Source organism: Uloborus diversus, chromosome 2 (genome assembly GCF_026930045.1).
Source record: "Uloborus diversus isolate 005 chromosome 2, Udiv.v.3.1, whole genome shotgun sequence".
Classification (NCBI taxonomy): domain Eukaryota; kingdom Metazoa; phylum Arthropoda; class Arachnida; order Araneae; family Uloboridae; genus Uloborus; species Uloborus diversus.
In genome coordinates this window covers 171,797,697-171,812,172 of record NC_072732.1, presented here as the reverse complement: position 1 = coordinate 171,812,172, position 14,476 = coordinate 171,797,697, and the positions used below count along the sequence as shown (strand labels likewise).

The 14,476-nt window shown below is 32.2% G+C and overlaps 1 protein-coding gene across 1 annotated transcript in view; it reads left to right on the top strand.

Moving 5' to 3' along the window:
- Window positions 1–386: 386 nt before the first annotated feature.
- The window catches only part of LOC129216149 (carboxy-terminal kinesin 2-like), a 78,113-nt gene continuing 64,023 nt past the window's right edge, over window positions 387–14,476 (top strand). Inside the window, exons 1-2 of the mRNA XM_054850308.1 lie at window positions 387–483; window positions 14,328–14,448. The gene's annotated coding sequence lies outside the window, so the exon portion shown is untranslated. The remainder of the gene's footprint in view (window positions 484–14,327; window positions 14,449–14,476) is intronic.

The following is a 14,476-nucleotide window of genomic DNA, read 5'->3' as shown; positions in this document are numbered from 1 at the left end:
GAAACAGAAAAAAAGGTTTGACAAAAGCTTTTCAAATTAAATAAAAATAATTAATAATTGTATTAAATGTAAATAGATGTCATTGTTTAAATTTTGTTTAATTTTTTTTTTTACGTAAGTAAAAGTTATTCTTTTAAGGAACTCAGGAAACTCATTCCTCCCCTTGGGTACCCTGAAGTATAAAATTACTTTTTAATGTGCCAGTAATTATTTTTTTAGTGTTAAGTTAATGTTTTTTTCTTGTTATTATTTCCCTATTAAATTCTTTATGAAAGTGTTCTAGCATGGCTTAACTCAATTTATGATACATTATGTACTTTTTTGCAGTTTGTATCATTTTTTTTCTTTCTTAGAAATATGAGTAGAATACCAAAGATCGGGGCTGCTCCAGGAGAAGCAGGTAAAACTGAATTTTTAAAACCTGCAGCAAGGCAACCTGTACAAAATAAAGCATTTGGGATCAAAAGACAAGCTGAAACTAAGGTAATTATTGAATAGTCAAGCTTTTATTTACTATTTCAGCATTTCAATGAATAATAAAATCATTGCTTTTAATCCATACATTTAATAATATTGCTCATATGTGTTTGGGATAACTAGCAGTGCTGTCAGGCACTGTTCTCAAATTTATTTAAAATTAAAAAGTTAAGAAAAGAAATAAACGGTATACAGCTCTGTGGAAATAGCTTTTACTATATCGCCATATTTCCTCTCCTCTCAATTTTTAATTGAAATATTATTAGCTGTTGTAGAATTAACATAAAGATATTAAGATCAACTTCAATTTTTGAGTGTTGCAATCAAGAAATTGTATGGGTCATTCTCCAGAAAATAATTTTTGAATGCAAATATTTTTCAATTTCAAAACCTTTCGTTCTCTTTTTCTTTTATTCTTAAATGAAAGTGTTTGTTACCTACTAAAAGCAACCATAAACAATGGCCCAGCTAAGTTTCAATTATTTTACTCATAAATAAAAAAAAAGTAAACTGCCTTGTTTACAGAAATGGAAAAAAAAAAAAAACTTTCAATGTTTAAAAATTGAGGTCAATTTAATATCACAGTAGTAATTTTGTTAATTGTGCAAACAATGAGCTATTTCAATGATTAGCGGGAATCTAATATTAAGCTCTCTTAATTAAAGTACAACTTAATTAGTAGTTATCTTTTTAGCTCAAATGTGTGTTAAAAAATACTATTTAGTAAATTTGAGAATATACTGGCAATTTATAATTTAGGTAGAATGCCTAAGATTGATGTATTTTCTCTCCATCACATTTTTTTTCACCTCAGAATAATGGCATTGATAAGATCTGTCACGGAGATGAGGAATTCTCCATTAATATAGGCCTAATGGATACAGTGGCGGCTCGTCACTATGGGCCGGGTGGGCCGGGCCCACCCGACAAAATAGTGCATAATTAGATTATTTAAAAATGTCTTTTGTGTTTCAGTTTTAAATAAAATTAGGGCATGAAACTGATTTTAAATTTCTAGCACTCTGCTAATTGCTAATATAAGAAAAAAGTGTTCCTTTCTATCAAATAGCGACAGCGCTTTAAGAATAATTCTTTAGGCCATTTTAACGGCGGCCCACAACTTAACCAACTGCGAGCATTAAATCAAAACGAAAGCGGCAAGTGACATCACCCCGAACGATGTGTATGGTCCATGGGCTGGCTCCCTTCCTGCCCCCTCGAAAAATATCTTCATCCAATACCAATAGTAGAAGCAATGGGAGAAATGTGTCTCGTCTCGCGTCGCTTATGCCAAGTTTCAGTGAGGCAATGGGCAGAATTTTCGGAGCCCACTCCCCGGGGAAAGGAAAGTTCTCTCATCGCTTTGTCTTTCTCTCTCTCTCTCTCTCTCTCTCGTGATTTAATCCATTTTTTTCCTTTTCTTTAATCTTAAACAGCTGTTAGTATGAGGTACTGGGGTTTACAATATTTTGGGTTCCCACTCATTTCATTGCATGAGATGTCCATTTCAATGTGTTTATTTTTCTTTATGGAACTTAGAGCGCATTCTCGAAATTTCTGAATAGACATTTTATTTTCGAAAAGGCGTTTGCCATTTTTTAAGTTTCAGTTTGAATTTAGGTTCAGTTGGTTTTCAGTGTCGTGCTAATATAATAAGACTTCAAATTTTTTGAACTAAATGCTGCACCTAAAATAATCTTCATTGGGTGAGATTTTTTTCAATTTTCTTATAAGCTATGATATTTGGTTAAAATAATAAGTCTTAATCGTGTTGGCCTTATTATCATGCCTTTTCTACGCTAGCGTATTCTAACGCTTAGCAAACCTAAATTATTACACAATGAAAATTAAAAGTAATTTAAATTTCTTATAAAAAGAATATATTGGTAATTAAGTAAACTGTTTCTAGAAAAATTAGTTACCAGTTTCGTAATTTGATATATATGAGGCAGTGAGAAGCAAAGGGATGTAAGTGGCAAAATTAAAAATTTGGAGATAACCTGTACAAAGGGTAGGTGAACCTCTCCTCTGTCTTAGGGCAAGAGATAGCACTAGTAGCCCTGGTTGGTGCTGCTCTACAGCATGATTTAGGAAAAAAAATCTATGAAAAGCCTACGTAGGAAGTTATCTTTAAACATCCCTTTGCTTCTCCACTACCTCATATAATAACGAAATATGTTAAAGTGAAAGTTAATGCTGCTGCATGATCCCAGTCACAATCTAATTTTTGCTATTCTGTATAGGAAAAAGGAGGGGGGGGGGTTAATTGGTCTTCATTGCCTTATTATTTGGCACGCCCACCTTAGTTCTCTTCATTTTATCTGTTTTCCTTTTTCTTGTGAAAACTTTATACAATCGTCAGACGTAACCTGACCTTTTGGGATGGGAGGAGAGTGGTTGAGTTCTCAATTCACAAAATGAAACTCCGAACTTTACCGAATGATATAAATAAAGCATGCACACATACTAAAACATAATTAGAAGATAAACTAGGCCTGAAAAGCTATATGAACTCCAAATTTGCCAAATAAAGAAACTTTTGGGAGGCCAGAATGACCTCCGTCAGGGCGCCCCTGATAACAGTGGGCCCACCCACCAAATTAAACGACGAGCCGCCACTGAATGGATACATTTTTCTGGGAATTTTTTTTTTTCTTTGTTGATGCAATGAAGAAGCATATTTTCATATGTTTAGCACATGCTAAACATATGAAAATATGTTCACTGTCTTGTTTTTTTACATTAATTTACATTCCTGAAATTCAAGTTCACAGAAGTGAGAAATCACAGTAACCACACTTAGGTTTTTAAAGCAAAATCTATCTTGTTTTTTGACAAAAATCTCGCAACTTCTTTATAGCTGAAAACGAACAGTGTACTCCCTTGTATCATGGAAAATAAAATTTACTGTCATTACTACCATGTGTTGATGAGGAATGGCATTTTGTTTAGGTAATGGAGTTGGGAATTTATTGTGTGACATGATTCCTTATCCTACTAAAACGAACTAAAACACAATATTAAAAAATTAAATATACGTAAGCAATTAGTATTTAAGAGCCATTATTTTGAAATTCAGACAAAAAACGGAAATTTTGGCAGTGACCATTTTTGATTTTCCTAATTTTTTTATATGTTAAAGTATGTCATAAGAAGTGAACATTCCGAAATTTTTAGCCTTCCAAAAATTTTCTTTCGCTCGTTAAAAATTCCCAAAGTTTGAGGTTTTGCAGCGCTTTTTTAGAAACATTCTATAAGTCGCATTTCAGTGCGCTATAGCTCTTTACAGAAACACCACCTCACGGTTATGTTTAGATTTATTGGTTGTACTGTATCTAGTGATGATGACTTTATAGTTATTTTGGTTGGAGTGTTGCTTTCTTCAGATAAGGGGTCGCAAAGTATGGATTTTATCCGTTTTCGCGCAAGTTTAACCTGAGTTATTTCCCACCAAAAAGCCACCCCCCCCCCCGGAAAAATGTGACATATACTGAAAGTTTATACTATGAAGAGAGTAAATAGCACAAAATTTGTTTGAAGTTTAATTTTTTTTAGGAGAAAAATGTCCTGATAGTTTTCAAATTTTCAAAAATTGTGCTTTTTTGAATCCAATTAACTCAAAACAGCATCACTAGGAAAAAAAACCTTTTATATACTATGGTACCTGGCTATGTGTAAAACATCATGAAAAAGAAAACAGCATGGGATCTCTTCTTGTTTTCTAGAAAATATTTTTTTTGTAGCTCATTTTATGCGTTTTCTCGTGCGTAAAACGTGTGTCCAGTATGCAGATTAGATCTGCTAAAACTTAAAGGATGTAATAAGTATGTATATATGTATGTATAAAGAAAGAGAAAAAGACTAGCACTACTTTATTTTTCTGATTTTTACAAATTGATGGTATTTCAATTGCAGGTAAATCAGAAAACGATAAATCGATATCATAAGCAAACAGAATTTCAAATATTAAACAAATTATAAATAATTAATGATGATAAAAAGGAAAATTGCAAACAGCTATTAAATAGGAAAAGATAAAGTATGAATCCAGAGCTCATCAGCCGTAGAGGATTCATTAATTATGGTCAAAAGACCAAAAATTTAACTATGAACTAAAAGAGAATGTTATTATCATTAATTATTTATAATTTGTTTAATATTTGAAATTCTGTTTGCTTAATTTTATATTTACTTGCCTTTTTAGTTTTTCTGCGTTGCGCATCTATGGGCTTTTGGTGTGGTCTTTTCAATATTTTACACTTTTATTATATATATTGATTTATCGTTTCATCGTATCAATAACAAAATATTTCTTTCTTATTTATTTATTTATGTCCATAGCAATGAAAGAAATTTCATGAACTATATCTGCTTCACTTTCCTCTAAATGTCTATTTTTTATGTTATCTTCTGTATATATCTTCTGTATGTTATCTTATGTATACCTGTAAAAGGCTGTCAGTTCTTGATAAATCAGTATTACTTGCTTTTTTTTTTTTTTTGCTTTGTATATCGGCTAAAAGCAGCTTGAATTTGACTTTTTGTCAGATGTTGTTCGGTTGGATTTTTTTTTGTCTTCAGTCATCTCTGTTCTCATTGCATGTTCTACTTGGTCGGGCGTCTGATTTCTCCCGGTTTTCTCACCATAAAGGAACTTTTCTTAAAGAAACTCTCTTTGTTTCATTGAAAATTGTGTACTTTTACGAGTTGGGAGAGCCCACCCCTCACATGAGATTGACAAAATGTTTTCTTCTTTGTTTTCTCCTTGTTGACTGGTAGATGCCTGACCAAGACCACAAGAAACAGAACTCTGAACAGGTATTTGAAGATGACATAGAAAATAGACATTTAGAGGAAAGTAAAGCAGATATTATTCATGAAATTTCTTCCACTGTTACGGACATAAATATATATATATATATATATATATATATATATATATATATATATATATATATATATATATATATGAATGATATTGATTTATCGTTTTCTGATTTACCTGCAATTAAAATACCATCAATTTGTAAAAATCAGAAAAATAAAGTATTGCTAGTCTTTTTCTCTTTCTCTATTCACACATATTTACATTCCTACTACATACTTTAAGTTTTAGCAGATCTAATCTGCATACTAGACACACGTTTTACGCACAAGAAAACGCATAAAATGAGCTACAAAAAAATTATTTTCTAGAAAACAAGAAGAGATCCCATGCTGTTTTCTTTTTCATGATGTTTTGCATATAGCCAGGTACCATAATATATAAAAGGGTTTTTTTCCTAGTGATGCTGTTTTGAGTTAATTGCGATCAAAAAAGCACAATTTTTGAAAATTTGAAAAATATCAGGGCATTTTTCTCCTAAAAAAAATTAAACCTCAAACAAATTTTGTGCTATTTACGCTCTTCATAGTATAAACTTTCAGTATATGTTAAATTTTTTTCGGGGGATGGCTTTTGGGAGGAAATAACGCAGGTTAAACTTGCGCGAAAACGGATAAAATCCATACTTTGCGACCCCTTATCTGAAGAAAGCAACAATCCCCAACCAAAATAACTATGAAGTCATCATTACTAGATACAGTACAACCAATAAATATAAACATAACCGTGGGCTGGAGTTTCTGTAAAGAGCTAAAGCGCACTGAAATGCGACTTTTAGAATTATTCTAAAAAACGCTGCAAAACCTCAAACTTTGGAAATTTTTAACGAGCGAAAAAAATTTTTTGGAAGGCTAAAAATTTCAGAATGTTCACTTCTCATGACCTACTTTGACATATAAAAAAATTAGAAAAATCAAAAATGGTCACTGCCACACTTTGTCTGAACTTCAAAATAATGGCTCTTAAGACGCTTGTGAAAGGAGTAATTAATAAAATATAGTCAATTCACAGTAACTCGAATCTAAAGAGACCGACAAAAAACTTCGACTTATCGGAAGTTCGACTTACCGCTAGTTTTTGTTTTTGACATTTTAAAAGAAAAACCATTGAATATTTTTATTAATATGTACATGTAGCAGACAAAATTACAGAATTGAAAAGATTTAAGCGCAATATGCACAGTTTAATCAAAAATATTGAGAGAAAAAAATCAAAAGCATGATTTTGATTTCGATACTGCTGGAACCACTTGAGTAGAGCTGATTCTACTTCAGGAAAGGTGCACATCTTCATTCGTTTCAGATTCGGATTCATTGATTTTACCGCATTAAAAGTTTCTCTTTTTCTTTTAATATCATTGACAGAGTTCTTGCTTAGACATCTTTTATAGTGAAGAAAACTCACTCTGTCTCTCAGGAGCTTATCAGCAAATAATCAAACTAAAAAATGAAGGGGGATGCATCTTGACTTAGGTCAGCCTTTGAATAAAGGTACAATCAGTTGACTTGACTGCTTAAAAGCAAATTCGTTGTCCAGCAACATGTCTAAGTGTAAACAGTACAGTTCAAAAAAACAAAACAAGCTTACTCATTTCCACACATGTAACTCCTTTATTGCACACTAGCCGCCTGCGGCGACCAGCTGTTTCGCCTTCTTACGCCATTCGCCTTTCTATGCAAGCAGCCACGTATGGCGGCTGTTTGGCTAACTTGTCATTTACCTTTTTACTTCAAGTTTGACGCCCTCGGCGACTGATTAAATAAATTTGGCAGCAGTATTAATCAATCCATATCTATCTTTTTTTGTGCCATTCACATTTTTACGCCGAGATTGCCGCCTTCGGCGGCTATCTACCTTTACGATCTCTCTCTAAATTTTCTTATCCATCTCTATTTATTTTAATCTCCCCGCTCATTTCCTAATTAAAACAAAGATCACTCAAAAAACTCATTTTTTTATTTTAAGTAAAACAAAAAAAAAAAAAAAAATCTCCAAAATTCCCCGTAGTGTGCAAAAAGTATAGCGTTTGCCAAAGAAAAAAAATCTCGCTGTTTTAATTGAATTAAATGCACACAACTATGAAATGTAAAGTAATATAGATACAGCAAAAAATGCAAATTAAAGTTTTTTTCAAAATTTGATAAAAAATACAAAAATTGCTCTATTTTTAAAATGTTTTCATTCATCATATTTAAAATTAAATTTCCTACACTACAGTACAAAAAATGCTTGTGTGGTACGATTGGTTCGGGGTTTGTGAGGTAAAAAGTACTAAAAAGTGCAAAAAAACACATAAAACATTAACTAACTTTTTTCTAATTAAAATATCAAAAATTGAAGCCCGAGGTGCACAACTTCGACAAAAACTGCACCTGTATACCAAATTTCATCTTTCTAGGATTTACCGTTTTCCCAGGAAGCGCGCCACACACACACATACACAAACATCTTATTTTATTATATGTATAGATTGGCTCAACAGGTGCTCTTTTTACTTCAGATTTTTATTAGATTATTATTATTAGACTTTTTTTGTGGGCAGGAATTGCAAGTGAAGGATAATTAATTTTTCTCTCATAGTCACTCATTTCTATCTTTTTTTTGTTCTTTCGAAATAAATTTCAAGTCATCTTTGAAAAAACTTTGAGTTGAAGGAAGTTAACTTCGAGATATTGAGAATAATTAGCATGGAATTAAAGACAAAGGTTATTGCGAATTAACTGTATATACTTTTAATTAAACAAGTTATTAAGCAATATGAACAATATAGTTTTGACTGTAAAAGGGGTGTGGCAGAAAAATTACACTCTTTGAAAAATGACAGATATACTTATTTTATTTCATACTTTTTAATGCAAACAAGCTTATAGAAGTACAGTCGACTCCCGCTATAAGACAAAATGGCTATAACGCGAATTTTTCACATGTAACAAATTTTAGAGCTAACGTGAATTTTTCGTCCTCAACACGAATTTTTTTGGAAGTACATAGACTTAGTTATTGATTACTAAATATTGATTTTGTGAGTGTTATTACATCCCTTTAAGCATCACTGACAGCGAAAGTTCCCACACCAAATTAGTCTATGCATGGCGTTGTTAGTGCATCAAATAACCACTCAGAAGATTTCATTTATTTAGTTTTTTCATTCTAAATATTAAAGTTGATAAATATAATGGCACCCTAGTGGCACCTTCATCTAAAGAGTTTGTGAAGATGGGAAAAAAATAAAGTTTCTGACTAAAAAAAACAAGGCTAAGATTCTCGATAAGCTTGACAAACATCGACGGTAGAGCGATAATAAATATGAGTGAATCTTCCGTACATACAATTAAAAGTCAAAACAAAAAGATATCCGTAAAAGTTTAGAACTTAGTCAGGGGTCTGGCCAAAGGAAATTTGGGTCCGTTAACGGACCCTTCACAAAAATCCGATCAACCAAAACGGACCTTTCACAAAATCCCGACCAACCAAAACGGACCCTTCACAAAATTCTGATAAACAAAAACGGATCTTTCACAAATTGTTTTTTGGAAGAGCAAATCTCAAATCAAAATAACGAGATAATGTTTGGAACCTTTTATTAAGTTAAATTAGAGGGATCAACTTATACAAAATCTGCTAATTTTTCAAAAGAAAAAAAAATCGGCACTCTTGTGATGCTCCTGCAAGCGATAAATAACAACTAAGACCAAATAAATATAATGCTTGCTGGTTTCTTTGAAAGAAATTAACAGCTGACAGTGAGTTTGGTTTCTAATTTTGCTTGTTTGTTTTATGCAGCGGTATTGTAAACTTCTCTGAAAAAACGTCAACCTTCAGTCAGCCTTCAGTCAGTCCAGTCGTGTAAGCACTTTTCTCCCCGCTCATGATTTAATAAACAATAATATACAGCAAAATGAACTTAGAACTGCAAAGGATAGTAGGGATGGGGGGAAAATGTGATCGCTTCAGATAGGGTTACCATTTTAAACTTAGCGTCTGGTGAGAGCGATGTTTAACTGTTTATCGCCACTTAGCGTCTGGTGGGGCGATGTTTAATTGTTATTTTGGTAGAATGTTATATGGGTTTGATTTTTCGATGCTAAAAAGGATAATTAATTTTAAATAAACTCTTTTATTTCCCGTTTTTATCTTTATATGTCTACATTTTGAAAAGCGCAATCTTTTTACACTCGATATGAGAATCATATTTTATTCTTTTTTCAAGCTAACTTTGCCTTATTAGGATGCAAATAAATGAAGTCTCTTTATTTTTATAACAACGCTTATTTTAAGTTTTTAAAGTGGAATTCCATTTTCTTTTATGAGTCAAAAGTTTAAATGCTGAATCAAAGGTTCATTTTTTTATTTTATTTATTTATTTATTTATTTTTCTTTTTTCTTATTCAACTGTGTCCAGACATTAATGATATGTTTATCATAGGACTCTAAAATGCAATTCTAAAATAATTTTGTCAAAAATATTTATTTTACGAGCTGTTTTTATACTTTTGATGTTTTCACTTGAGGATTGCAATCTCTTTGCATCCGCTATGGGAATCTGATTTTTCGAATTTTCGATGTTTAGTACACTTTGTTAAGAGGTAAACAAATAAAATATTTTTTTATTTTTGTAAAAATCACAGAGTTTATAAGTTTTAAACTAAATTCTGTGCTCTTTAACAATGTCTCGGTTCAAAAAGTTAAATGCTAAACCTCTGCATGAATTTCTTTGTTACAATTATTTTAAATACTATACATATAACATTTCTAGAAAAATGTAACATAATGTAGAATAGTAAATAAATATTGATACTTGAGGGGTGCCAATCTCCTAGAGAGTGATGCCGCCCTCCCATACCCCGATACTCGAAAAACACGCAAAAATGATCTTCTCAACAGAAAAGAGGGAAAACACTCAACTTTAAGTGTCAATGATGCAGTTTGCGCCATCTCAGAATTCAAAAATTTCGTTTTTTTTTTAATTATTTTTTTTATTAATTTATTTATTTTTTTTTTTTGCAAAATTTGATTTTTCTCAAAATTAATTGATTTTTCACAAAAATAATTGATTTTTCACAAAAAACGGACCCTGGGAAAAATCCTGGACAGACCCCTGTTAGTTTCAATATTGAAACTTGCAGAGCAGTTTATCAATGTAAATATTTTGAAAATGGAAGCTGCTCTTGTATTGGGGATTAAAGAGATCAGGAAGAGGGGCTGTTGCCATAAATTGAAACTTTTTATACAAGGTAGCCATATTTAAAAATGTATTCAATAAGAATAACGATCTGATAATGGAGCATAAATCATCATTATCTTCATTTTTTAACTCATAAGTATTGTTATTGTATCTACCATACAGTATTATAGTGCAGCATTATATTATTAACTGCATACTGTACATACCATGTTGTTTTATTTTATGTTTTTTCCTCCCATCGATCATTCATTTTGGGCATCTTAAAGTATTTCATGTTGAATAAAACAGTTTTTTATTTTTAAATACAATAAAAATTCAGTTCTTTAAGTAAGAAATTGTAGTGTATAGTTGAAGAATGCTTCAAAGAAGTGTGAGGGGTGTTTGTAAGTGTCTAAAAGAATTTGGTATGCTTCTAAAAAAAATTGTATGCATATATTTTTTCCACAATGCAAAATTTCGACTTATGCGAGAAGTCTTGGAACGTATCCCTCGCGTAAGTCGGGACTCTACTGTAGTCTTTAGAAGTAAAAAACATTTTTTATATTTTATTTTAATTTCAAAGGAAATGCATGTGTGGCACTGAGATGCAAAGGGATGTAAGTGAACTTTTTTAGATTTTGAGAAAAACACATTTGCAGTCAGAGCCTGATTACTGCACAGGCCTACTAGGCCTGGGCCTGGAGCCCCCTCTTCCTAAGGGGCCCCAAATTACTTAAAGAATTATGCATAGCATTGCAACTATTCAAAAAATACACATATTTTTAAAATAATACACTGCGATGCAAAAGTTTAGACAATGACGTTCTTCAGCTGTAGAATTTAGAATTGCGATAGTAGAAATACAAAAGTCTGCAAACGTATTCAAAAACTCTTTTGAAATACTATAACCAAAATACAATTGTTTGATATGCTTTAACAATACTGTTTTGGATTAAAATAGAAATTTGCTTGTTGCAAAAGTTTAGACACTATTACGAGTTTCTGTGATTTTTTTCTTATATGCAAATTTGAAAGAGATGACATCACAGACCTTTTGTACTTAAGGTCTGCCAACGATAACACTTGGTAGTTGAGATGCCGTGAGCTGAGCAGATTAAAGCCAGGGTTGGCCGGATTGGACCTGATTGGGTTGGACCCAATGGGTTTTTTTGAAAAAACCCATTTAAAAAAACCCATTATTTAGCCCACTTTTGGGTTTTTTTAAATTTTCGGAGAAGTTTTTTTAAAAAATTAACTAATTTAAATACTTTCACAATTTAAACTTCTTTTTTATTTGTTCTTTACCACAGACAATGGACATAAAAAATGAATTTTGAACTTTAATAGTATTTATTAACTCTTAATGCATTAAATATATACTCCAAAGATTTTAAATAAATATATTTAACTTTTTTCTTTAACTGGTCAATAAGTAACTCAAATTATTTTGATTAAATCCTGTCACGTCTGATTTTCTCAATATTTGTGGAACAGAGGAAACTACTCCAGCTAAAAGGCTTTGATTTGAATTATTTTCTGCAAACCAACATGTCACAAATCTCGAATAAACAAGGTATATTTTTTAGAAATGAACAGGTTTCACAAACGGTCGGACAGAAAACAGAATAGGATGTACAGTATTTTCATTATCTTATGAAAAAGTTTAATATTTCTTCCTCTGTACACAGAAATGGAAAAACAGGCAACATAAAATTCGAAGAAATGTCTTGATTAAGCTGGAATTCAGTAAAAAAGATTTAAACTATTTGAGGTTCTACATAGTTTTGCATAACAAAATGAAATACAATAAAGTAAAATTCAAAAAAAAAAGAAAGGGGGGGGGGGGTAATTAAAAAAAACACACAGTAGATTTTATCACTCGAGAAATAACTTTGCCTAAACTGTTGATGATCATGGAAACTAAAAAATCTGAAACTTGCTCATTCGGGTTTCGTCGTCTTTTATACTTTTCTTCAGAAAACGCTGAATTTTCCAGCTTTTTTTACCCCTAGACAATTTTTGTGCTTTGTCCTTATACTTACGCTACAGTATGCTACAAGTATCCACATTTTCCCTAAAAAAAGACAAAAAAAAAAAAAAAACCCCACATTTCTTTTAAAAACCCAGCTTTAGTTGGGTTTTATTTAAAAAACCCAAAAAAACCCTGGGTCCATGGGCTTTTTAAAAAAACCCCGGGTTTTTGCCAACCCTGATTAAAGCGGATGAGGTAACTAAGATTTGGCAGTTGAAAGCTGAAGGTAAGCTTGTTCCTGAAATTTCGGCTAACATTAATAGATCAAAGAAATCTATTTATCGAGTTTTATCAAATCACTGCAATTATAAAGCAAAATGCAGATCTGGGAGGCCGTGTGTGACGAATAAACGGGTTGATCGTCAGATCCAAAGACTAGCAATTACCCAACAAATTACTGTTTGTGAAGTTCAAAGCTCCTTGGGGCTTTCGGTATCAAAGGATCCGATTCGTAGACGGATTTTGGAAACAGGGACAATGGTTTACTGCAAAATGAAAAAGAAACCAGCTCTAAAGCCACATCATAAATCACAACGAATGTTGTGGGCTCGAAATCATATGTCATATAAATCGAAATGGATATCTGTAATATTTAGCGGCGAAAAAAAGTGGAATCTGGATGGTCCAGATAGCTGGACATCGTACTGGCATGACTTACGGAAGGAACCCTGATGTTTTTTAGTCGCCGACAAGGTGGTGGCTCTGTGATGGTTTGGGCAGCGTTTTGCTACAATGGACAAATGTCTTTGACCTTTACCAGTGGTCGCCAAACATCACAGCATTACACTAAGACACTAGAGGATAATCTCCTACCATCTGCTGAGCTTATAGGGGGCCCTCAGTGGGAATTTCAGCAAGACAATGCTTTGATTCACACTGCAGGAAACACAAAATCTTGGTTAAATTCAAATAATATAAAAGTTCTCAATTAGCCAGCGTGTAGCCCAGACCTCAACCCTATAGAGAATCTTTGGGGCATCATGTATCGCAAAGTTTACAACAATGGTAGACAATACACTTCTGTATCGGAACTTAAGAGATCTATTGAGGAAGTATGGTACGAAATTGAGTCCTAAACCATGCAAGATTTAGTTTCTTCGATAGAAACTCGTATTTATGAACTAACAAAGAAAAATGGATGCACAAGCAGGTTTTAAAACTGTTTTATTTAATTTTTATTTTGTTCGTGTCTAAACTTTTGGGACAATGTTAATTTTTTTGTTACAATGTAAAAACTTGAAAAATGCACAAGTCAACTTTTCATTGCTATTAATATTATATAGTATGCATAGCTCCTTTAACTAAAGCAGTCTTAGGAAAACTTAATAAATAGATTTCGAAATCTGTGTGAATTTGCTCATTGTCTAAACTTTTGTGACACACTGTAACTTTCAGGGGGCCTCCAAATTATTTTGGGCCCCGGGCCGCACTTTTAGTTAGTCGGACCCTGTTTGCAGTTCAAATTCTTGGTAGGTTTTCATTGAAATTCTTTTTCTAACTCATGCTGTATAACTGAACCTACCAGGGTTACTAGCACTATCCTGTGCATGAATGCAGAGGAGAGATTCTCCTACAATTTTTACAGGTAATCTCAAATTTTTTAACATTGGCATTTACATCTCTTTTCCTTCTCACTGCCTCATATTCCTACAAATGCAAAATTTTGAGGATTTTTTGTTCAGAAAAAGTATATGTCCCTAAAAATTACTAGTAAAATATTTTAACTAAACAGGAGGGTCCTTGTATATTTAATGCTCACTATATTATAGGATGCTGCGGTGGAAAAGAAGCAAAAAATAGCTTTTGGTGGTGTCTTAAAAAGGAATGCCTTAGGGACAATTCAACCATCACAAGAAAGAAGTGTTCCTTTTTCAAACAGAACTAAAAGAGGTAAACTTGTTATCTATTTCAAACATCA